The sequence below is a fragment of the Triticum aestivum genome, chromosome 5D, assembly GCF_018294505.1.
Source record: "Triticum aestivum cultivar Chinese Spring chromosome 5D, IWGSC CS RefSeq v2.1, whole genome shotgun sequence".
Lineage (NCBI taxonomy): Eukaryota > Viridiplantae > Streptophyta > Magnoliopsida > Poales > Poaceae > Triticum > Triticum aestivum.
Window position 1 is genome coordinate 273,098,999 of NC_057808.1, and position 24,826 is coordinate 273,123,824.

Sequence of the window (24,826 nt, forward strand, 5' to 3'; positions counted from 1 at the left end):
GTCGTAGGAGCGGCGCCGGCAAGGTGGACAACGGCGGGGATGAAGCGAGAGGACGGGATGCAAGGATCCCGGTCCGAAGCCGTGGATGAGAGAGGTCGATCTCTTGTAATGGACGACGGCGTCGGGGTATCAGCTCCGGCATGGTGGAGGAGGACGGCGGTGGATGGGGTGGCGGACGGAGGAGGCTGGGGTGGAGAGGGTGTTTTGGCGCCCACGGAGTACGAATGGGGAAATGGAGGTGGAGAGGAAGGGGGGAACCATGTCTTCAGGGCGCGCTTGTCTCAAATGCGAGGAAATTTACAAGCTTAGCCCCCGTTTCAAATTTCCTACATCACAGCAATATTAGTCGGTTGGGGATAGGACGGTAATCTCGCATACACCGAATATTTGCCGACGAGAGTTTGTTTTTGGCGCCCACATGTATGAATCGGGGAGGGAGTCGATTTCGGCCGAGGACACACTATGTTTTGGCGCCCACCGTGTATGAATCCGGGTGAGAGGCGGTTATGTCACGTTTGAGTGAAATTACAAACCTACCCCTATCAAAACCTATAGAAATCGAGCAGATAGGCTTTGCGTGGCAGGGATAGGCAGTAGTAATTTCCATCTCGCAGATTTTGGTTTCGGGCGGTTACTGCGACTTTCCCCGCTTCGTTCAAATTTTCCAGAGTGCACGTTTACCGTGCCAACTCAATTCGAATCCCGTTTGTATTCTATTTTTTCCGGGCGGGATCCATATTCGATTGGAATAAAATTCTATATACATCATTTTTTTATATACTTTCAAAAGCACAACAAAGAATTCTGCTCCTTTATATGTATAATATGATTTACAAATACAATGATCTCAAAATCATAAGGTTGAATTCAAAAAATTAAACCAAATTATGTTCTACTAAAATGTATGGATCAGTAATATATACATATTAAATAACATAGATGCGCGTGAATTCATATGAGTATGCATGTTTGATAGATCAATTTTGGTTCGAGTATGGATTACATGTATCATCATCTCGAATTCAAATATTTGAATCCCTTTTATGTTCACTCCTTTCATGCCCATCTCTCTCGCATGCATGCTCCTTCAAGTAGCTATCACTCTCTTTTCTCCAGCTCACCCGCACGCTCACTTCATGTTTCTCCTATCCTCGCAAACATGGTCTCTCGACGTCTCCCTTGAGAAGTGTCACACTCTCCCTATCATTATACATTACACGGTTTTCATTATCTCTCACGTCTCTACCGTTCTCTCGTATCACTAGGTACCTAAGCTTTCTTTTTCACCGCCACACACACAATCTCCACTCGTCTTTCACTTTGTCTTTCTCTCTATGGGATTCTCTCACACACCCTATATGTCTCTAGATATGAATCATACCACTAAAATTACTCTCTCTCTCTCTCTCTCTCTCTCTCTCTCTCCTGTAGACACAACATTTGTTGCGGTCTCCTTTTCGTCTCCATCCCAGACTGACATTATTCATTTATGTACCGATCAGACAAATTCCCCCCCCCTCTCTCTCTCACACACACACACACACAACTCCTGCTTCCACTCCCCTTCCTGACTACCGTCTCTCTCTCTCACACACACAAAACTCTCGCTTTCGCACCCCCGACTCGTATTTCTCTCACAAACATTTATCGACTAGCCTCTAGATAGGTTTATACACCCGCACACTCGTGCTTCCACTATCGCATACATGTCTCTCTCCCGCTCCTTGTATCTATGTAGATTTTTCTTCCCTTCTTGAGACACGCCCTCTCGATCGTGCACACACACACTATCGCCTCATTTTAAGCTGACACCTCTCGCACACACACTCTTTGTGTCTTTGTCACACATGCACTCCGTCCCCCTCCTCTCTCCCTCTCTCTCTCACACACATGGGCTTTTTGCAACAACTAGCAAGATGCCCATGCGTTGCACGGAACATCAAGATGCATTTGTATGAGTAGTTTATCTTGTGGGAGAAAATGATGAACAAGGGAAGGCCTTATTTGCAAGTGTGGAGAGGGGTGTGGGTATCTTTTTGCAAAATTGCCATAGTTTCCTTCTTATCCGTCAGATAGATCGGGCGGCCTATATTGCAGGATGGCAGGCACACGATCATCACCGACTATGCTTTTTTATAAGAGTAGGGATAAAAAACAGAGTTGGTGATGATGGTGGACCTGCCATCCTGCAATATAGGCCGTCCGATTTATATCTGACGGATAGGAACGAAACTATGGCAATTTACCCACACTCCTCTCCACATTTGCAGATAAGGCCTTCCCTCGTTCATCCTTTTCTCCCACAAGATCTTGATGTTCCGTGCAACACACGGGCATCTTGCTAGTAAGAGTAGAAATTAGACATATACCACTTCTTGAATCTTGAAACCAACAACATTCCTCCCTTATCTCATCAGAACCGCCAAAGGAATATATTTTGAGTGAAACATAACAATTTTTTAGTGATATACGTATTTCAAAACTGGACTTTTTTTTCTATCAAATCGGTGAATATGTATTAATCTACTCAGATCGTGTGGCAATGCATTGGCACATTGCTAGTAGTTATTATAATTTTTTGGACACCAGACAAACGGTGGAGTACATATACGAAGAGAAGAGGCGCACGCAGGTAGTCGGTCTCTCGCTGTCTCGCACACACGAGTGTTTCGTAAAGGCAATGTTAACAAATAAACCCTAAAACCCTAGGTGCACAATTGCTGCATTAGCGGGTACCGGGTACGTGGTGGAGCGCACCTTTGTAGGAATAGTCAGCTCGCGTGATAATTTGATCCGTAGGAGTTGATGGTCGGGACCACAGGTGAACGACTTGGAGGCGGTGGCTCGCCAGTTGCCACAGATCGAGTAGCCAGGTTTAAAATATCATTTTTTAGCGGGGTTAAGAGTTCCGATTTTCAATGGCGCGTTATAAGTACTAAGTAGTTTTTAGTACGATTGGTATGGAGCAAAAATGGAATTCATAGTACTACGTACCTCCTTGGCATATGGTTGTATGGGTTTATGTTGCGAGATGTTGAACCTGGTAGTTCTAGGGCAAATACTATGTTTAGATTTAGATGTTGGTTTTCAGTAATGAAAATCAGAAGGGGGAAACCCTTCTTTGATTAAAAAAACTACTACGTCCGTTGTGGTTTACTAGTCCCCATCATATTTTGGGTCAAAGTTTGTCCACAAATTTTACTTGTAAAATGTGAATGGAAAACGAGATTTTGTTATACGCAAACAAAAAAGGGCTGGAGGGAGTGATTGCTCTGACACGGACGCGACCTCTCATAGCGCAGGCATTGAACCGGCGCGCCGGCCAAGAGGGCCCCACTCGCTACAGGCCCGGCTGAACACGCCTCCTCGCCGCATGCAACCGGTTTCAGACTGCCCCGCCTACCTTCATTGAATCCGCGCGTGTGTCGGCAACACGTCCTTCCGCGAGCCGGCCGGCATTTTAGAACACAAAAAATGACCAAAATATAATTAATTACGCATGGTCTTGACTTGTTGTGCTCGCACTGGTAGCAGGAACTAGAGGTTTTTCTTTATTCATAACTCTCCTCAAATTTTTTTTGGCTTTGAAGTGAATCATGGTTGTGGACATTATGTATGAATGTGGAGATATCCGTGAACATGAGTTTGATGTGGAAGTTGAACTTGGAATGTCGGGCTTGCGCGTGAACTATACCATGTCCAATGCTTCGTCTGTTATTGTTTGGAAAGTAATTGCTGTTATTACATGACCCAAAAAAATATTTTGTGCCACATCAGTAGATGCACGGACATCACAACAGGCATGCTGACTGGATAAACATTTGAACCTAGCTACTATGAATGAAATTTTTTATTGACAACAGTTTTAGATAGCAGGAGACGCCTAGCCTGCTCTGCCTCTGCTAGCTTATTTCTGGCTTCTTCCATCTCTTCTTTGGCATGGGTGAAGAGAGCATCTGATTGCTCTTTTTGCTTCTTCAGGAACTCAGATACATTCTCAAGGGCCGCTGCACGCTTTCTTTCAGCCTTTACTAGAGCCACGAGGACACGAACAGCTGACGACTCAACCTAGCTTGTGTGTAATCCAGCATCATCTGGGAATTTGCACCTTGTGTCTAATCCAGCATCATTAGGGAACTGGCACCTTGTGTGTAATCCAGCCTCATTCTGGAAACATGATCTCGAGGTTGACCATACTTCCCTCCTCGCAGGAACTGCATCCTTACATGAAGTTACTTCTTTTTTAGATAATTACTCAGAGCAACCCAGATCCATTTAGTAGAAGCCAGATAAACAGAACTGGGAGAAGTGAATTCAAAAGAAAAAAATTATAAAAATAGACTACAAGGTGAGAACACCCACTTCCTACATCAAGTTAAAAATGAAAGCATTAGGACGATTAAGACTCTTCTTATGACACATCGAAGAACACGAGGCTTAAGAGAAACAGAAACTACAAGATATACACATCGAAGAACACAAGGCTAAACAAAACTAATTGAAAGGGTGTTACTTACCAAAGCTCGTTTTACAGGTTCGGTGCAGCTCCTCTTTAACTTGCCACGCTCCTTGAAGATGTCCCCAATATCCCGTGTTTGGTCTTCATTGCTCCTCTGCATGTTCGCACTCGTGGTTTTAAAATCTCAACATGGCAAGAAAAATATACTACTAGTAATACTCGCGCATCTTGTGGGCAACATTAAAGCACTCGTCTGCCATGTTAGAGCATTTCCAACATAATCGCAACGCGCAGCGCTTTAAAAAGCGTTTACAGTGCTGAGATCGAGAAGTAGAGATAGAGAGTAGAGGATAGTTCTCAGCATAGATAGATAAAAAAATAGATTATTCAACTACTCCTCCTCGTCCGACTCCTCCTCGATGATGTCCTCCTCCGACGTCTGACTGTAGGCCTGAAGATACCGATCATCGTCGGATTCCCAGGGCGACGCTGCTCCTACCTCATGTTGAATTGAGCGTCCGCTTTTCGCCTACGCTTGTCCTCGCGATAGGCGGCTCGCTCCGCCCTCCTCTTATCCCTCTCCGCCCTCCTTTGCTCGTAGAACTGGTGCTTGTTGATGATGTCCTACAGGAAGCGTTGGCGCCACAGCACCATGGCTTCCTCGTCCGTCTCGGCGATGCCGAGACGGTGCTCCCGCCTTCGGTTGTCGCGACGATCCTCGTCGGTGATAAGCCACGGCAGAGGCACGAGCTCCTGTGCCCGCTCCCGCGTCGGCACATTAGGGAAGTTCAATGTTCTATGAGGCCACCGGAGGCGCCATGCTGTCGCGTCGTATGCGCGGGCGGACTCGTTGGTGGTGTTGAAATTGCCGAGGCTGAGGCGCATCCCGCGGAACCGGATGTCGGCGGATAAGCCGCCGGAGGGGCGCGCGCGGACGCCGGGGTATCCCCAAGATTCCCGGCGACGCGACGGCATGGTGGCGCGGCGGTGGCGAGGCGAGAAAGAGCGAGGAGAGAGCGGTGGCGAGGCACAGAGTGGGGAGAGAGCGGTGGCAAGGCACAGAGCGGTGGGAGGGCGTTGGATTTTATAAAGCGCGCTGGATGCCGCGCGCCAAAACTAGCGCATGCCCGGCCGCTTTTTCCCGCGCACGCGCAATCCTTTCCCGACGTCTCTGTTATCTCTATTCTCTTCTCTACTATTATATTTATTTTATATTTAATATTTATCTCTACTTCTCTACTCTCTATTTTTTCTCTACTTTTTCCCTACTCTTATAAAAAACAGAGTTGGTGATGATGGTGTTCCTGCCATCCTGCAATATAGGCCATCCAATTTATATCCCATGGATAGGAAGGAAATTGTGGCAATTTTGCAAAAAGATACCCACACCCCTCTCCGCATTTGCAAATAAGGCATTCCCTCGTTCATCCTTTTCTCCCACAAGATAAACTACTCATACAAATGCATCTTGATGCGTGCAACGCATGGGCATCTTGCTACTTCTAATAAACTATCCATCATTTGCCACACTACTGGTTGCAGATGAAATACCTACCCAAGCACAGCGCGATACAGGAGCGACGCACAATTACAAGCTGATATTCTGTTGGACAATGGAGGCTATAACCAATTACTTTTACGGGAACAATAGCACCCAGGAAATTTGAAGGGTAGGTATGAACAAAATTGGAACTGCACATGTACTGCTAAGTGATTCAATACACACATTACCAATCGAGGAGGAGAACGATGGTCGCGGCGGCCTCGGTGAGTCATGGTCGGCAACGGGAGTCAGTTCATTGTCCACGACGGTGGTGCTTCTGCGCTTGGCTCGGCTTCCGGGAAGCAGATCCGAGACCATGGAAGATGGTGCCGGGGAAGAGGCTTCGTGTATGATGACGATGGTGGACCGGCTCCAGTGCGGTGTACGAGGTCGTCGATGAGGCAGATGCGCTGCGGTGGACGAGTGCGCCGATGTAGAAGGGGAGGAGCACGAAGGCTGTGGTGCCGCGGAGAAGTCTATTTTGCGGTGGGGATAGAAAATGGGGAGTATTCAAGTGTACTACTCTGGGTGTCGGGGTGGGGTTGGCTGGGTAGGGTGAACCTGAAGTTATGAAAATAGCCCCCTACCAACCGTCATCCGTAGGCCTGTTCCGAAGGCTATGATGGTAACTTCCCACTGCTCGAATCAGGGTCACGGGAGATTTACCCGCCGACCTCAAAATTTTGTGACACTGAACTCCCCGTGTGGCGTGTTGGGTGATTCGGCTAAGCAACTAGCGAGTAGTACTAGTAAACTCTGCATATTAGGTTTGACCGAAGTCAAACTTCCTAAAGTTTGACCAAGTTTATAGAAAAATATAAACATTTACCATAACAGATATGTATGATGTGAAAGTACATTCAATAATGAATCTAATGGTATTTATTTGTTATTGTATATGTTAATATTTTTTGTTATAAACTTTCTGAGAGTTTACAAAACTTGACTTTGACCAATGCTAATACGCAGACTTATATAAAAACGGAGGGTGTACACATTTGTTTTCTTAGTATGTAGGAATTAATCATTTGTTGAAATTGTGAAATAAATATATTAGGCTACTGACTTCGAATGTAATGGTCTATACAATTCAATAGTTACTATCATTGTCGAATTCCAAGATGTATACGAGGTCTATAGTACTTCACAACATGCTCAAACTCGCATAATCCCAGTCGAATGACAATCAAAATGCATTTCATAGTTATTACTTTGTAGGATGCAACAAAACCAACAATAACTCTACATCAGCCATTGTAAAAGCAACATTTTGAACATATCCCAATGTGTGAATGAAACGTGCAGAGAGAGCTTGCGAAGATGGAGCAGATAGGGCGGGAAAGATTGTATGTATGTGGACGAGAGAGTAGGAGACAAACCTAACGAAACAGAGAGAGGGAGATAGAGAGAGAGAGAAAGAGAGAGGAAGAAGTTAGGTCTGTGAGAAAGATGGAGACATGTAATATACGTGAGATGCGTGTGCATCCGGATTCTGTACACGTGGAAGGAGAAGAGACAACAGGTTTGATGAGAGAGCTAGAAAAACATGGACGAGAGGGGAAGGATCTTGTGGGTTGAGGGATTGATAAATTTGTGCGGGGGAGAGAGGGATTGGTAATTTTGTGCGAGAGAGAGAGGGTGGGGGGGAGGAGTCAGTCAGCCATCGTCACATCATCCTGCTTCCAAATGGCCTCGCATTCTCTAGCGCAGTGTGGTCGCCGTCTTCAATCTCCTCGATGCCCTCTTTGAAGATTGAGGTGTTGTGCATGCTGGGGTGCAGAGAAGCACAAGCGAGAGTGGTCACCATATAACCTTGGATGGGGATGAATTGTGTGCTCGGGGGAGGGGGTGTGCTGTGTGCTGTGTGTGTGTCAGGTATTGAGAGAAAACAAACCTAAGGAGAGAAATGTGTGTGTATGTGACAGAAAGCTACTTGCTAAACAGGGTATTCACGAAGAGATTGTGCGTGCGAGATAGAGAGCGATGTGCGGGCCTTGAGGTGGGCAGGGGCCGGGTGAGGGTGTCAAAATGTGCGCGTTGATGCATGTGTTACATGCGATCGTGCGAGGGACGGACGAATCGAGAGAGATGGTTGTTGTGTTACGGATGCTCCTCTCTCTCTCTCTCTCTCTCTCTCTCTCACACACACACACACACACACACACACACACAAGTAAAATGGAAGACCGTTCTCTCATGTATACACAACGTATCGGCATCTGTCTATGTTTCACTCATGCATGATCATTTGCACATTCACACCTCTCTATGTCTCTATCACACGCACACCGTCTCCACATTGCCCTTCCGCCAAAACACACATATGGACACATACACACGTTCTCTCTCAGTCACACACACAAAATTAGTATTAAAAAAAACTAGGGCGCACCTAAAATGTCCAAATCCAAATAAAAACGAACTGGAGCTAAATTCAAATATATGGAAATATTGTAGCGTCAAGATCTTTTCCCAGAAAAAAAGTTGAGTAATATTCGGGGATTGTTTTCACACACACAAAAAGGTTCAGTGGATGTCCTTCGAGCGCGACACGGTGACGCACCGTTCGATTGACCGCGCGGCCACGGTTCACGCGCTTGCACAGGATTCCGTATCGTGACTGTGGTAACTAATCAAACCGCTGCCTAAGTCTAATGTTTACGTGTACTAGTACGGGTTTCTTTTAAGTTTGACCAACCCTATATAAAACTAAACTAAGCTCCCATACGCGCACTCATCAATATGCCGCCGCCGTTGCGCATGCCGGCGCCCGCCTGCTCCGGCCAACAATTTCTCACCCATCACCGCCGTGTCGCCGCCAAGCCGAAGAATCACCCAGCTCACGTCGTCTGTAGTCCCTCCTCGCGATGCCGCCGCGCTGCCAAGCATGCGAGCAGCTGGTGGAGCCGTGTCTATGCACGCAGCGTAAGAAGTGGAGGACGAGCGTGTGCTCCAGCACGCCGGCGAGGAGGAACTAGCGTGTCATTGTTGTCTCCGCCCGCGCGGAGGAGACGCGCATGGTGGCTGTCGCGGCGGAAGCCGGTCGCGCACGCGTCGAGCCCGCAAACCGGGTGCGGACGCGGAATCTACCTTCGAGACCATGAATGCCACGTGGATCCTGCAATCTGAAGGAGCAATTTGGGTCAGCCGACTCTTGTGAGCCGTTTGATGCAACATGGATGGCTAGAAGGGCTTCTTCAACCTCCGAAGTAGATGCACAGTTCATCTTCTCAGCCCGCCACACGCCTAACCGCCTGCCGCCGCCGCCACGCCCTCCCCTGAACCGCCTGCCACCGCCATGCTCCCCCACCCCCACCATCCGTTTAACCCCGGGCACGATCCATTTTTTTCTGGCAAACTGCATTCCACACCCAACACTCATAAGATAGATCATGGGCACCCTGCCGTCTTCTTCCTTCACTCCGTTGAACTTCTTTCACAAATCGACTGTCCCAAATTATACTACTAGTACGAACGTATTAACTACAGTAGGAACACGAAGATACGAGCAGTAGTACCAACTACAAGAAGAACAGTAGTAAGACATAGTACTAGTACTACTGTACGTACTAAAGAGTTCAAATAACGAGAAAGAACATAAACATAGTTCTGCTGGGGCCTCAGCACAACACACCCTTGAAAATAAACTAAGCAACTAGTCCGCTTGACACTGCAGTAGAACCAGCATGAGCGATGACACTTCCACCTACTCGGAGTCCGAGTCCACGTCCTCGACTTCGTCCTCGTCCCTCTTCCTCTTCCTCTTGGCCGACGCTTCTTTGCTTGAACCGGACACTGGGCTCTGCTTCTTCATCCAACCCTTGTAGATATTTAAACAAAGGTAGGCATCCATTGCTGCGTACAGGATGTGATCTTCATCTAATGTCTTCGACTCCCATGCATGATGAAACTCGTGGTGAGGTTTCTTCAGTTTAGCATACAAACGATCAATCATGGCTGCTGCCAAGGTCAACATTGAAGGCTGAGAGGAGGACACCAGGCTTGCCTTCTGGAGATCGAAGGGCTGGCCTACAACGAGGTCTACCCGACCCAGGATTTCCTCGTCGTTCCTAAAGTCTACAGTAACGAATTTGACTTGGCCGCCCTTGAGGAACTTCTTAAATTCCTCGCACTCAACGTCGGCATGGCATATGGGGTAGACCAAGCATAAGTCATGCATGGAAACCTGGATCATGGTGGGCTTCTTCTTCTCTGCCTCCTTTAGTTTCTTCTCGCTTCCCAGGACTGTGGTGTACTCATCATCTAGCCCAGCGACCCACTCATCATTTGAGTTTTTGAACATGCGTTTGAAGCGAGCAAGGCATTCTTTCACCGTTGCGGAAGAACGGGTGTAGATGATGTCGAACTCATCGCCGGTGATGGTTCTAACCTTGTACTCACCGCCGATCATGGAGATTTGGGACGCCATGGATTTGGGAGGAGGGTTAGGATTAGTGGAACTACCGTAATGTGAAAGGACGGGACAACTGGGAGCGAACTGTTGTAAGGTACTGTACTAGTAGAAGACGGGGACGAGTAGGGTGTGCGAACGGCGTGGGGTTGCTGGTTTGCCCGGTGGATAAACGGCTGCAAGCCCCCAAAGAGTTCTCGAGAACTATGCGAGACCCACTAGATGTCATGTCTACTAGACCCATATCGTAGGCCTGACGGTATAGCTTCTGCCTATTCGCACGCCATGCCGGCTTGTGTGTAATTTCAATTAATTCCATCAACCGTCGTGCCTCCCACGACCTTCGGCCTGTTCGCACGCCATGCCGGCTTGTTTGCTATTCCCGTGTGCATGATACCAGCTAAGATACCACCATTATGGCCAGCCTTAACCATCGCATGCAATAATTTAGTGCACCTTGAAATATGAACATGTGTGGGGCGTGTATGTTTTTAATGACTTGAGACTATACCCAGCCCGGCATGCAAGATGAGACTTTATGCACCGTTCCCCATACCTGCAGGAAGCCTGTTCGTCTCCAAATCTTTTCCTCTCCATGTTTGGAAACAATATGCCTGCCAGACTCTCCTTCTCCCTCCGGTGGTCCCACCACTCCACCTCGTGTGGAAAAAATCTGCATGCATGACTATCCTCCCCCCGCGCTCGTCCAATCCGTTGTGACCAGCAATATTTCCACCCCTTCCCTCCCCCGTAATTTACTCCAACAAATATCCCCACGTAGCTATTACTCCCTCCTTTCTGGTTTATAGGGCTTATCTCCAAATTTTAGTTTTTCCATTTTATAAGGCTCAATTTGGTTGTTCCCCATCACATGTTCAGATTCCAAGGTGCATTAAATCTTTGCATGCAAGTATTAAGAGAAATATGCCCTAGAGGCAATAATAAAGTATTATATATTTCCTTATATCATGATAAATGTTTATTATTCATGCTAGAATTGTATTAACCGGAAACATAATACATGTGTGAATACATAGACAAACAGAGTGTCACTAGTATGCCTCTGCTAGACTAGCTCGTTAATCAAAGATGGTTATGTTTCCTAGCCAAAGACATGAGTTGTCATTTGATTAACGGGATCACCTCATTAGGAGAATGACGTGATTGACATGACCCATTACGTTAGCTTAGCACCCGATCGTTTAGTATGTTGCTATTGCTTTCTTCATGACTTATACATGTTCCTATGACTATGAGATTATGCAACTCCCGTTTACCGGAGGAACACTTTGTGTGCTACCAAATGTCACAACGTAACTGGGTGATTATAAAGGTGCTCTACAGGTGTCTCCAAAGGTACTTGTTGGGTTGGCGTATATCGAGATTAGGATTTGTCACTCCGATTGTCGGAGAGGTATCTCTGGGCCCACTCGGTAATGCACATCACTATAAGCCTTGCAAGCATTGTGACTAATGAGTTAGTTGCGGGATGATGTATTACGGAACGAGTAAAGAGACTTGCCGGTAACGAGATTGAACTAGGTATTGAGATACCGACGATCGAATCTCGGGCAAGTAACATACCGATGACAAAGGGAACAACGTATGTTGTTATGCGGTCTGACCGATAAAGATCTTCGTAGAATATGTGGGAGCCAATATGGGCATCCAGGTCCCGCTATTGGTTATTGACCGGAGAGGTGTCTCGGTCGTGTCTACATAGTTCTCGAACCCAAAGGGTCCGCACGCTTAAAGTTACGATGACAGTTTTATTATGAGTTTATATGTTTTGATGTACCGAAGGTTGTTCGGAGTCCCGGATGTGATCACGGACATGACGAGGAGTCTCGAAATGGTCGAGACGTAAAGATTGATATATTGGACGACTATATTCGGACACCGGAAGTGTTCCGGAGATGTTTCGGATTAAACCGGAGTGCCGGAGGGTTACCGGAACCCCCCGGGGAAGTATTGGGCCTTAGTGGGCCTTGAGGGGAGAGAGAGGGCAGCAGCCAGGAGGTGGTGCGCCCCCTCCCAGGAGGAGTCCTAGTTGGACTAGGAGAGGGGGGCGCATCCCCCTTTCCCTCTCCCTCTCCCTCTCTTTCCTTCCCCCCTTCTTTTCCTAGTAGGACTAGGAAAGGGGAGTCCTACTCCTACTAGGAGGAGGACTCCCCCCCTCTCCTTGGCGCGCCCATAGGCAGCCGGCCTCTCCCTTGCTCCTTTATATACGAGGGCAGGGGGGCACCTCTATACACACTTGATATACGATATTTTAGCCGTGTGCGGTGCCCCCCTCCACCAGATTACACCTCGATAATACCGTCGCGGAGCTTAGGCGAAGCCCTGCGTCGGTGGAACATCATCATCATCACCACGCCGTCGTGCTGACGAAACTCTCCCTCAACACTCGGCTGGATCGGAGTTCGAGGGACGTCATCGAGCTGAACGTGTGTAGAACTTAGAGGTGCCGTACGTTCGGTACTTGATCGGTCAGATCGTGAAGACGTACGACTACATCAACCGCGTTGTGATAACGCTTCCGCTGTCGGTCTACGAGGGTACGTGGACAACACTCTCCCCTCTCGTTGCTATGCATCACCATGATCTTGCGTGTGCGTAGGAATTTTTTTGAAATTACTACGTTCCCCAACAGTGGTATCAGAGCCTGGTTTTATGCGTTGATGCTATGCACGAGTAGAACACAAGTGAGTTGTGGGCGTTATAAGTCATACTGCTTACCAGCATGTCATACTTTGGTTCAGCGGTATTGTGAGATGAAGCGGCCCGGACCGACATTACGCGTACGCTTACGCGAGACTGGTTTCACCGTTCGGAGCACTCGTTGCTTAAAGGTGACTGGCGGGTGTCTGTCTCTCTCACTTTAGTTGAACCGAGTGTGGCTACGCCCGGTCCTTGCGAAGGTTAAAACAACACCAACTTGACAAACTATCGTTGTGGTTTTGATGCGTAGGTAAGAACGGTTCTTGCTAAGCCCGTAGCAGCCACGTAAAACATGCAACAACAAAGTAGAGGACGTCTAACTTGTTTTTGCAGGGCATATTGTGATGTGATATGGTCAAGACATGATGTGATATAATGTGTTGTATGAGATGATCATGTTTTGTAACCGAGTTATCGGCAACTGGCAGGAGCCATATGGTTGTCGCTTTATTGTATGAGATGCAATCGCCATGTAATAGTTTTACTTTATCACTAAGCAGTAGCGATAGTCGTAAAAGCAATAAGTTGGCGAGACGACAACGATACTACGATGGAGATCAAGGTGTCAAGCCGGTGACGATGGTGATCATGACGGTGCTTCGGAGATGGAGATCACGAGCACGGTGCTTCGGAGATGGAGATCACAAGCACAAGATGATGATGGCCATATCATATCACTTATATTGATTGCATGTGATGTTAATCCTTTATGCATCTTATCTTGCTTTGATTGACGGTAGCATTATAAGATGATCTCTCACTAAAATTTCAAGACAAAAGTGTTCTCCCTAAGTATGCACCGTTGCGAAAGTTCTTCGTGCTGAGACACCACGTGTTAATCGGGTGTGATAGGCTCTACGTCAAATACAACGGGTGCAAAACAGTTGCACACGCGGAATACTCAGGTTAAACTTGACGAGCCTAGCATATGTACAGATATGGCCTCGGAACACAGAGACCGAAAGGTCGAGCGTGAATCATATAGTAGGTATGATCAACATAGTGGTGTTCACCATTGAAACTACTCCATCTCACATGTTAATCGGACATGGTTTAGTTGCTTTGGATCACGTAATCACTTAGATGATTAGAGATATGTCAATCTAAGTGGGAGTTCTTAAGTAATATGATTAATTGAACTTAAATTTATCATGAACTTAGTACCTGATAGTATCTTGCTTGTCTATGTTAATTGAGGATAAATGGCCCGTGCTGTTGTTCCGTTGAATTTTAATGCGTTCCTTGAGAAAGCTAAGTTGAAAGATGATGGTAGCAATTACACGGACTGGGTCCGTAATTTGAGGATTATCCTCATTGCTGCACAGAAGAATTACGTCCTGGAAGCACCGCTAGGTGCCAGGCCTCCTGCAAGAGCTACGCCAGAAGTTATGAACGTCTGGCAAAGCAAAGCTGATGACTACTCAATAGTTCAGTGTGCCATGCTTTACGGCTTAGAACCGGGACTTCAACGACGTTTTGAACGTCATGGAGCATATGAGATGTTCCAGGAGTTGAAGTTAATATTTCAAGAAAATGCCCGGATTGAGAGATATGAAGTCTCCAATAAGTTCTATAGCTGCAAGATGGAAGAGAATAGTTCTGTCAGTGAGCATATACTCAGAATGTCTGGGTATAATAATCACTTGATTCAACTGGGAGTTCAACTTCCGGATGATTGCGTCATTGACAGAATTCTTCAATCACTGCCACCAAGCTACAAGAGCTTCATTATGAACTATAACATGCAAGGGATGGATAAGACGATTCCCGAGCTCTTCGCAATGCTAAAGGCAGCGGAGGTAGAAATCAAAAAGGAGCATCAAGTGTTGATGGTCAGTAAAACCACTAGTTTCAAGAAAAAGGGCAAAGGGAAGAAGAAAGGGAACTTCAAGAAGAACAACAAGCAAGTTGTTGTTCAGGAGAAGAAATCCAAGTCTGGACCTAAGCCTGAAACTGAGTGCTTCTACTGTAAGCAGACTGGCCACTGGAAGCGGAACTGCCCCAAGTATTTGGCGGATAAGAAGGATGGCAAGGTTAACAAAGGTATATGTGATATACATGTTATTGATGTGTACCTTACTAATACTCGCAGTAGCACCTGGGTATTTGATACTGGTTCTGTTGCTAATATTTGCAACTCGAAACAGGGGCTACGGATTAAGCGAAGTTTGGCTAAGGACGAGGTGACGATGCGCGTGGGAAATGGTTCCAAAGTCGATGTGATCGCTGTCGGCACGCTACCTCTACATCTACCTTCGGGATTAGTTTTAGACCTAAATAATTGTTATTTGGTGCCAGCGTTGAGCATGAACATTATATCTGGATCTTGTTTAATGCGAGACGGTTATTCATTTAAATCAGAGAATAATGGTTGTTCTATTTATATGAATAATATCTTTTATGGTCATGCACCCTTGAAGAGTGGTCTATTTTTAATGAATCTCGATAGTAGTGATACACATATTCATAATGTTGAAGCCAAAAGATGCAGAGTTAATAATGACAGTGCAACTTATTTGTGGCACTGCCGTTTGGGTCATATCGGTGTAAAGCGCATGAAGAAACTCCATACTGATGGAATTTTGGAATCACTTGATTTTGAATCACTTGGTACTTGCGAACCGTGCCTTATGGGCAAGATGACCAAAACACCGTTCTCCGGAACTATGGAGAGAGCAACAGATTTGTTGGAAATCATACATACAGATGTATGTGGTCCGATGAATATTGAAGCTCGTGGCGGATATCGTTATTTTCTCACCTTCACAGATGATTTGAGCAGATATGGGTATATCTACTTAATGAAACATAAGTCTGAAACATTTGAAAAGTTCAAAGAATTTCAGAGTGAAGTTGAAAATCATCGTAACAAGAAAATAAAATTCCTACGATCTGATCGTGGAGGAGAATATTTGAGTTACGAGTTTGGTCTACATTTGAAACAATGCGGAATAGTTTCGCAACTCACGCCACCCAGAACACCACAGCGTAATGGTGTGTCTGAACGTCGTAATCGTACTTTATTAGATATGGTGCGAACTATGATGTCTCTTACTGATTTACCGCTATCATTTTGGGGTTATGCTTTAGAGACGGCTGCATTCACTCTAAATAGGACACCATCGAAATCCGTTGAGACGACGCCTTTTGAACTATGGTTTGGCAAGAAACCGAAGTTGTCGTATCTTAAAGTTTGGGGTTGCGATGCTTATGTGAAGAAACTTCAACCTGATAAGCTCGAGCCTAAATCGGAGAAATGTGTCTTCATAGGATACCCAAAGGAGACCGTTGGGTACACCTTCTATCACAGATCCGAAGGCAAGATATTTGTTGCTAGAAATGGATCCTTTCTAGAGAAGGAGTTTCTCTCGAAAGATGTGAGTGGGAGGAAAGTAGAACTTGATGAGGTAACTGTACCTGTTCCCTTATTGGAAAGTAGATCATCGCAGAAATCAGTTTCTGCGACACCTACACCAAGTAGTGAGGAAGTTAATGATAATGATCATGAAACTTCAGATCAAGTTATTACTGAACTTCGTAGGTCAACTAGATCAAGATCCGCACCAGAGTGGTACGGTAATCCTGTTCTGGAGGTCCTGTTACTAGACCATGGTGAACCTACGAACTATGAAGAAGCGATGGTGAGCCCAGATTCCGCAAAATGGCTTGAAGCCATGAAATCCGAGATGGGATCCATGTATGAGAACAAAGTATGGACTTTGGTTGACTTGCCCGATGGTCGGCAAGCCATTGAAAATAAATGGATCTTCAAGAAGAAGACTGACGCTGATGGTAATGTTACTGTCTATAAAGCTCGACTTGTTGCGAAAGGTTTTCGACAAGTTCAAGGAATTGACTACGATGAGACCTTCTCACCCGTAGCGATGCTTAAATCTGTCCGAATCATGTTAGCAATTGCCGCATTTTATGATTATGAAATTTGGCAAATGGATGTCAAAACTGCGTTCCTGAATGGATTTCTGGAAGAAGAGTTGTATATGATGCAACCGGAAGGTTTTGTCGATCCAAAGGGAGCTAACAAAGTGTGCAAGCTCCAGCGATCCATTTATGGACTGGTGCAAGCCTCTCGGAGTTGGAATAAACGCTTTGATAGTGTGATCAAAGCATTTGGTTTTATACAGACTTTTGGAGAAGCCTGTATTTACAAGAAAGTGAGTGGGAGCTCGATAGCATTTCTGATATTATATGTGGATGACATATTACTGATTGGAAATGATATAGAATTTCTGGATAGCATAAAGGGATACTTGAATAAGAGTTTTTCAATGAAAGACCTCGGTGAAGCTGCATATATATTAGGCATTAAGATCTATAGAGATAGATCAAGACGCTTAATTGGACTTTCACAAAGCACATACCTTGACAAAGTTTTGAAGAAGTTCAAAATGGATCAAGCAAAGAAAGGGTTCTTGCCTGTACTACAAGGTGTGAGATTGAGTAAGACTCAATGCCCGACCACTGCAGAAGATACAGAGAAAATGAAAGATGTTCCCTATGCTTCAGCCATAGGCTCTATCATGTATGCAATGCTGTGTACCAGACCTGATGTGTCCCTAGCTATAAGTTTAGCAGGGAGGTACCAAAGTAATCCAGGAGTGGATCACTGGACAGCGGTCAAGAACATCCTGAAATACCTGAAAAGGACTAAGGATATGTTTCTCGTATATGGAGGTGACAAAGAGCTCATCGTAAGGGGTTACGTTGATGCAAGCTTTGACACTGATCCGGACGATTCGAAATCGCAAACCGGATACGTATTTACATTGAACGGTGGAGCTGTCAGTTGGTGCAGTTCCAAGCAAAGTGTCGTGGCGGGATCTACGTGTGAAGCGGAATACATAGCTGCTTCGGAAGCAGCGAATGAAGGAGTCTGGATGAAGGAGTTCATATCCGATCTAGGTGTCATACCTAGTACATCGGGACCAATGAAAATCTTTTGTGATAATACTGGTGCAATTGCCTTAGCAAAGGAATCCAGATTTCACAAGAGAACCAAGCACATCAGAAGACACTTCAATTCCATCCGGGATTTAGTCCAGGTGGGAGACATAGAAATTTGCAAGATACATACGGATCTGAATGTAGCAGATCCGTTGACTAAACCTCTTCCACGAGCAAAACATGATCAGCACCAAGACTCCATGGGTGTAAAGAATCATTACTATGTAATCTAGATTATTGACTCTAGTGCAAGTGGGAGACTGAAGGAAATATTCCCTAGAGGCAATAATAAAGCATTATATATTTCCTTATATCATGATAAATGTTTATTATTCATGCTAGAATTGTATTAACTGGAAACATAATACATGTGTGAATACGTAGACAAACAGAGTGTCACTAGTATGCCTCTGCTAGACTAGCTCGTTAATCAAAGATGGTTATGTTTCCTAGCCATAGACATGAGTTGTCATTTGATTAACGGGATCACCTCATTAGGAGAATGACGTGATTGACATGACCCATTACGTTAGCTTAGCACCCGATCGTTTAGTATGTTGCTATTGCTTTCTTCATGACTTATACATGTTCCTATGACTATGAGATTATGCAACTCCCGTTTACCGGAGGAACACTTTGTGTGCTACCAAACGTCACAACGTAACTGGGTGATTATAAAGGTGCTCTACAGGTGTCTCCAAAGGTACTTGTTGGGTTGGCGTATATCGAGATTAGGATTTGTCACTCCGATTGTCGGAGAGGTATCTCTGGGCCCACTCGGTAATGCACATCACTATAAGCCTTGCAAGCATTGTGACTAATGAGTTAGTTGCGGGATGATGTATTACAGAACGAGTAAAGAGACTTGCCGGTAACGAGATTGAACTAGGTATCGAGATACCGACGATCGAATCTCGGGCAAGTAACATACCGATGACAAAGGGAACAACGTATGTTGTTATGCGGTCTGACCGATAAAGATCTTCGTAGAATATGTGGGAGCCAATATGGGCATCCAGGTCCCGCTATTGGTTATTGACCGGAGATGTGTCTCGGTCATGTCTACATAGTTCTCGAACCCAAAGGGTCCGCACGCTTAAAGTTACGATGACAGTTTTATTATGAGTTTATATGTTTTGATGTACCGAAGGTTGTTCGGAGTCCCGTATGTGATCACGGACATGACGAGGAGTCTCGAAATGGTCGAGACGTAAAGATTGATATATTGGACGACTATATTCGGACACCGGAAGTGTTCCGGAGAAGTTTCGGATTAAACCGGAGTGCCGGAGGGTTACCGGAACCCCCCGGGGAAGTATGGGGCCTTAGTGGGCCTTGAGGGGAGAGAGAGGGCAGCAGCCAGGAGGTGGTGCGCCCCCTCCCAGGAGGAGTCCTAGTTGGACTAGGAGAGGGGGGCGCAGCCCCCTTTCCCTCTCCCTCTCCCTCTCTTTCCTTCCCCCCCTTCTTTTCCTAGTAGGACTAGGAAAGGGGAGTCCTACTCCTACTAGGAGGAGGACTCCCCCCCTCTCCTTGGCGCGCCCATAGGCAGCCGGCCTCCCCCTTGCTCCTTTATATACGGGGGCAGGGGGGCACCTCTATACACACTTACGATATTTTAGCCGTATGCGGTGCCCCCTCCACCAGATTACACCTCGATAATACCGTCGCGGAGCTTAGGCGAAGCCCTGCGTCGGTGGAACATCATCATCATCACCACGCCGTCGTGCTGACAAAACTCTCCCTCAACACTCGGCTAGATCGGAGTTCGAGGGACGTCATCGAGCTGAACGTGTGTAGAACTTGGAGGTGCCGTACGTTCGGTACTTGATCGGTCAGATCGTGAAGACGTACGACTACATCAACCGCGTTGTGATAACGCTTCCGCTGTCGGTCTACGAGGGTACGTGGACAACAGTCTCCCCTCTCGTTGCTATGCATCACCATGATCTTGTGTGTGCATAGGAAATTTTTTGAAATTACTACGTTCCCCAACACACTCCACCTCGTGTGGAAAAAATCTGCATGCATGACTATCCTCCCCCCGCGCTCGTCCAATCCGTTGTGACCAGCAATATTTCCACCCCTTCCCTCCCCCGTAATTTACTCCAACAAATATCCCCACGTAGCTATTACTCCCTCCTTTCTGGTTTATAGGGCTTATCTCCAAATTTTAGTTTTTCCATTTTATAAGGCTCAATTTGGTTGTTCCCCATCACATGTTCAGATTCCAAGGTGCATTAAATCTTTGCAGGCAAGTATTAAGAGAAAATTGACCAATGCATGTATTTTATGCATGCAAGCATTGAAATTTATGCATTCGTAAACATAATTTTTTGAGGAAAACAAGAGCATTAATTGGGTACTTTTGCAAACTACAAAAAGTATTCCACCACTTAGCATCTACATTGGTTGGTGAGATTTTTGAATTGAGCCCTATTAGCCGGAAAGGAGGGAGTACTAAATTAATCACGCAACATATCTTCCGGGACGCTTCTTCAGTTACTTAACTTCAGGTGCATTGGGTCACTGACATATGGGCCCAACAGGGGTCCGGCCCACATGTCAGTGACGCAACTGGACCTGCAGTTAAGTCATTGCAACTCAGTCCATATCTTACGTAGGTGTGCCATTGCTCGCTATAAATACTACGCCTCCCACGACATTCGGAAGAATGCTCACGTTCATCGCTATCTCCCCCCCTGCCTCTCACGTCGACCACCATGGCATTGCCCCTCCCAAGCCCTAGGCGCCCCTCGCTGCACCGCGCGGACAGTCATGCGTCGCCGTTCCATTCCTCGCCGCCACTAGTCGAGGAGGACGCGTCAGCGTTCCGCTCCTCGCCGCGACGCGTCGAGGTGGACGCGTCGGTGTTCCGCTCCTCGCCGCCACTAGTCGAGGAGGACGCGTCGGCGTTCCACTCCTCGCCGCGATGCGTTGAGCTGGACGCGTCGGCGTTCCCAATCTCGCCAGCACGCGCGTCGGAGGACGCGTCGGCTCCCTGCTACGAGGAGAACGCCGCGCCGCCCGCCGAGCCCCCAAACCTTGAGGAGCTTTGGAAAGAAATGGATGTCGCCTTGTGGGAGGCTTTGCCTCCAGCAGAGCGCGCCAAAATAGAGGCGGAGAAGAAGGCCGAGGAAGAGAAGCGCACCGTGGGACAAGCTTCCTGGCAGGCCTATGTCGCGTCCGAGAGAGTCAGGCAATTGGCTCTTTGGCAGAAGGCTCATGCGAGGGCCGTGAGGGTGGCGGAGGACGCCCGTGCCAAAGCCCTGAGTGCAGTCGGGGCCAAGCGCCTCATCTACGCTTGGCGGTACGTGGACCGGGTGCATGCTTCCAGCGAGGAGTACCTGTTGGCGCCGGATCACCACACCGGTGAGATCGTGCTCGCCCGTCGGCAAGCCGCCAATCAGCACCTCGCGAGTTGCGAGGCTGAGGAAGAGGTGTTGTGTCAGCGCGCTGGGAAACGGCCGTGCAGCAGGGCACTCGTGGCGCGCCGCAAGCGCTCCTGCGAGCGCCGTGGCTTTTAGTAGGAGTATAATTTTTGTTTCGTAAGGCGATCTCATTAGTTTTGGGACACAAATGATAAATCCTGAACGTTCAGGAATTATTAGCGTCCTTAATTAAGTATGTAAAAGGGAAAATTTGGAAACCTTGTGTATTCATACACATTTTGTAAGTACGTGCATATAGCACAAACTTTACTATATACTATCGCACTACACGTCTCTCTCTATATATGCTTGCTGACTGTGCTACTCCCTCCGTCCAGGTCAATAAGTCATCTTTGCTTGTGCACCGTGACCAAGAAAGAGGGAAGACTTATACACCTAGACGAAGGGAGTACTACTATTACTTATGTACGTGCAAATGCACGTTTTAACACTACGACACGGTTTTTGTAAAAGTAGAAAAACAGCACTAGTCAAGCTTGTGAAACGATTCAATGCAAAACAAATGCAAAAATGCTCGTTTGATTGTTTACTTTTAGCTTCCTTCTCTGTGGTTATTTCTCTGTCGTACTTTGTACTGAGTATCTCACTGGTCGGAAAGGCATGCAAATTCCCAAACCGCTTCCTACACCCTGTATCGAATTTTTTGCCTAACAAGTTGTGCCGTGCAATTGGAATTCCAACTCGAGTACTACTACTAGTAGGAGTACCAGGGGCCAGTTATTTTAGGCTTCTAGATTAGTAATCCCATAACTACCACCTCCGTCCTGGTTTATTGGTCCCCATTGTAATCTGTGTCAAATTTTGATCATAGATTTAACTAATGAAGACATGCACTAACATTTTATCAGTTAAATCTTTGGTCAAAATTTAGCACAAATTACAATGGTGAGGAATAAACCAGGACGGAGGTACTACTAGTAGTAGTTTAGAAGCCCAAATAAATGAGTGAGGCGCCTTAATGTTACTTTCCACTGTGACTAGTCTTATGGGAAAAGCTGGGGAAGCCGCCAAAAGAACTGGCCCTAGGAGTAGGGATACTAGGAGTAGTAGCTAGGGATCGAGTGTGCGAGATGAACCGGAGAAAGTAAATGCAGGGAGATGAAATGTAAAAAAGGCAGAGGGATGTGATGGTTGCTTGTCCGTTTATTTTACCAGGCCACTTATTACTGGGAGTGGTTGGGTTTTGTGATATGACGGCTTTACTGCCGCGCCACGAGCGGGGTGAGACTCCCGTGCGACGCCGCCCTCTACACCAGTACTACTACATCGGTCATGGTTTATCCCCCATTGAATTTGACTGAAGATTTAACTGACAAAATGTTAGTGCATGTCAACAAAAGCAATATCGTCGGATTCGTATTTGAACATAGTTTTCAATGATATAATTTTAGGTGACATGCATCATCATTTATCGTACTATATATAATGTTAGTTCAATTTTTGGTCGTACTAACCTATAGTAAGGTGCCCGTGCGTTGCACGGAAGAGTGAAATGCATTGATCGGGGAGTTTATTTTTACAAAGGATGTGGGGGTCATCTCATGTGTAACGGGTATCGATAGGTTTGTTCGGATATTATTTCATCTCTAGAGCTCACAAACATCCGGGTGAAATAGATAAAAAGTATCTTTTGCAAACAAAAGCGTTCAACTGTTCAAAACTTGTGAAGAAATAACTCTTATTGTGCTTTGCAGGAAATGATCTTCAAGAATTAGTTTTTGAGTATCCATTGTTATACATGTTGGCTATAGATGACATGGCACTTTCTTATAGTCAACAGTTGGCTATACTATTTAACTATTAACCATGCCCTTATGCACCTAGACGGAGGGATTAAATCAGGATGACTTGGAAGGGGGCAGAGGATATGTAAGAAATGGTTCATCATAAGTCTTTCACCAGTACTGTAGTAAAAATTCATACATGGAAGATTCTAGACTAAACCATAAATGGATACACTTTTATTCATGTGCGATACTCCAATAGAGCAAGATCATGCATGGAAGTCTCCACATGCTTAGACAGCGGATTACATTGAGCGAAGACTAATGATCAACATTTAACTTGATAATGCAGATGTCCAGGTGAACCTCCTTGGAGTCCCCGTGCACATTGTTGGGGGTCAAATAATACCGTGCGTCTTCCATGTCCACATTGGCGGGAAGGTCCCAGCTCAGCAGAGTCCAAGTCAGCTTGACGTAGCCAGTGTCACCGCCCACGTACCTCCGAGGGGTAGTAATAGTGAGCACGCACCCGTACATCGGCCTCGTGTCAGTGTCAGCGTTAGCGGCGTCGCCCCTGACGCACACTACAGAGATGTGGCGGCAGCCTACGCGGGCCTCGCCGGTGCCCACGATCAAGAGGAAGATGATGCCGTCCTCCTCCGAGACTAGCAGGAGGCGCTGATCCTCCAGCGACTCCAGCATGGTGAATGGGTAGCATGTCTCGTACTTGATGTTCTTCGCCAAGGGCCAGTAGTGATCGCCGCACGCCTGCGTTAGGTGATGCACGATGTCCACCGGCGAGCCCCAAAACGGCACCGGGCACTCATAGCAGTAGACGAAGGGCTCCTTGGAGGCATCGACCAGGCCGTCCATGAAATGGGAGTGGCTGTAGGGGATGTTCTGCCAGTTGAATATATGAGCAAGTTACTACGAGATTTAGTCCGAATAAGCACAAAATAAATCATGACGGCTATAACAGAGATTAAACTAATCATGTGGACTAGCATAGTAGATGAATAGATCGAATCTAGGACACAGACTAGAAACATGAATTCTACTACGATTTCGAACAGGAAGGACAGAAACACATACGGTGCAACGGGAGCAACACCATTGGCGTTGAGGTTGTCGCCCATGTCGTTGAGGAAGAGGTTGCCGAGGTCGGGGAAGAAGTCATCGTCGGTGAAGTCGTCGCTGCTAGCAGTCGCGAGAGTGCGCTCCCCAAATTTCAACAGCGCCCGCCGAATGGAGCGTAGGGGGGAGTGGCTGTAGGGGACGTTGCGGCCGCCGAATGGAGCGCAGGAGTAGCCCACGAAGCAGTAGATGGTGCTCCTCCCTAGTCTCTATTCTTATCTCTATCTCTACTACTCTTCTTTGTTTTTTATAATATACTAGTTGTAGTTGTCAAATTGAATAGTACTGCACCGTCCACTGCACGCCCGGCTGAACACGCCTCCTCGCGCCATCAAACCCCTCCGTTAAACCCGCATGCAAACCGAGAAACCTACTCCGGCCCGCGGGAGGAAATTTGCCGGTTGCCATTGGAGAATAATAGAT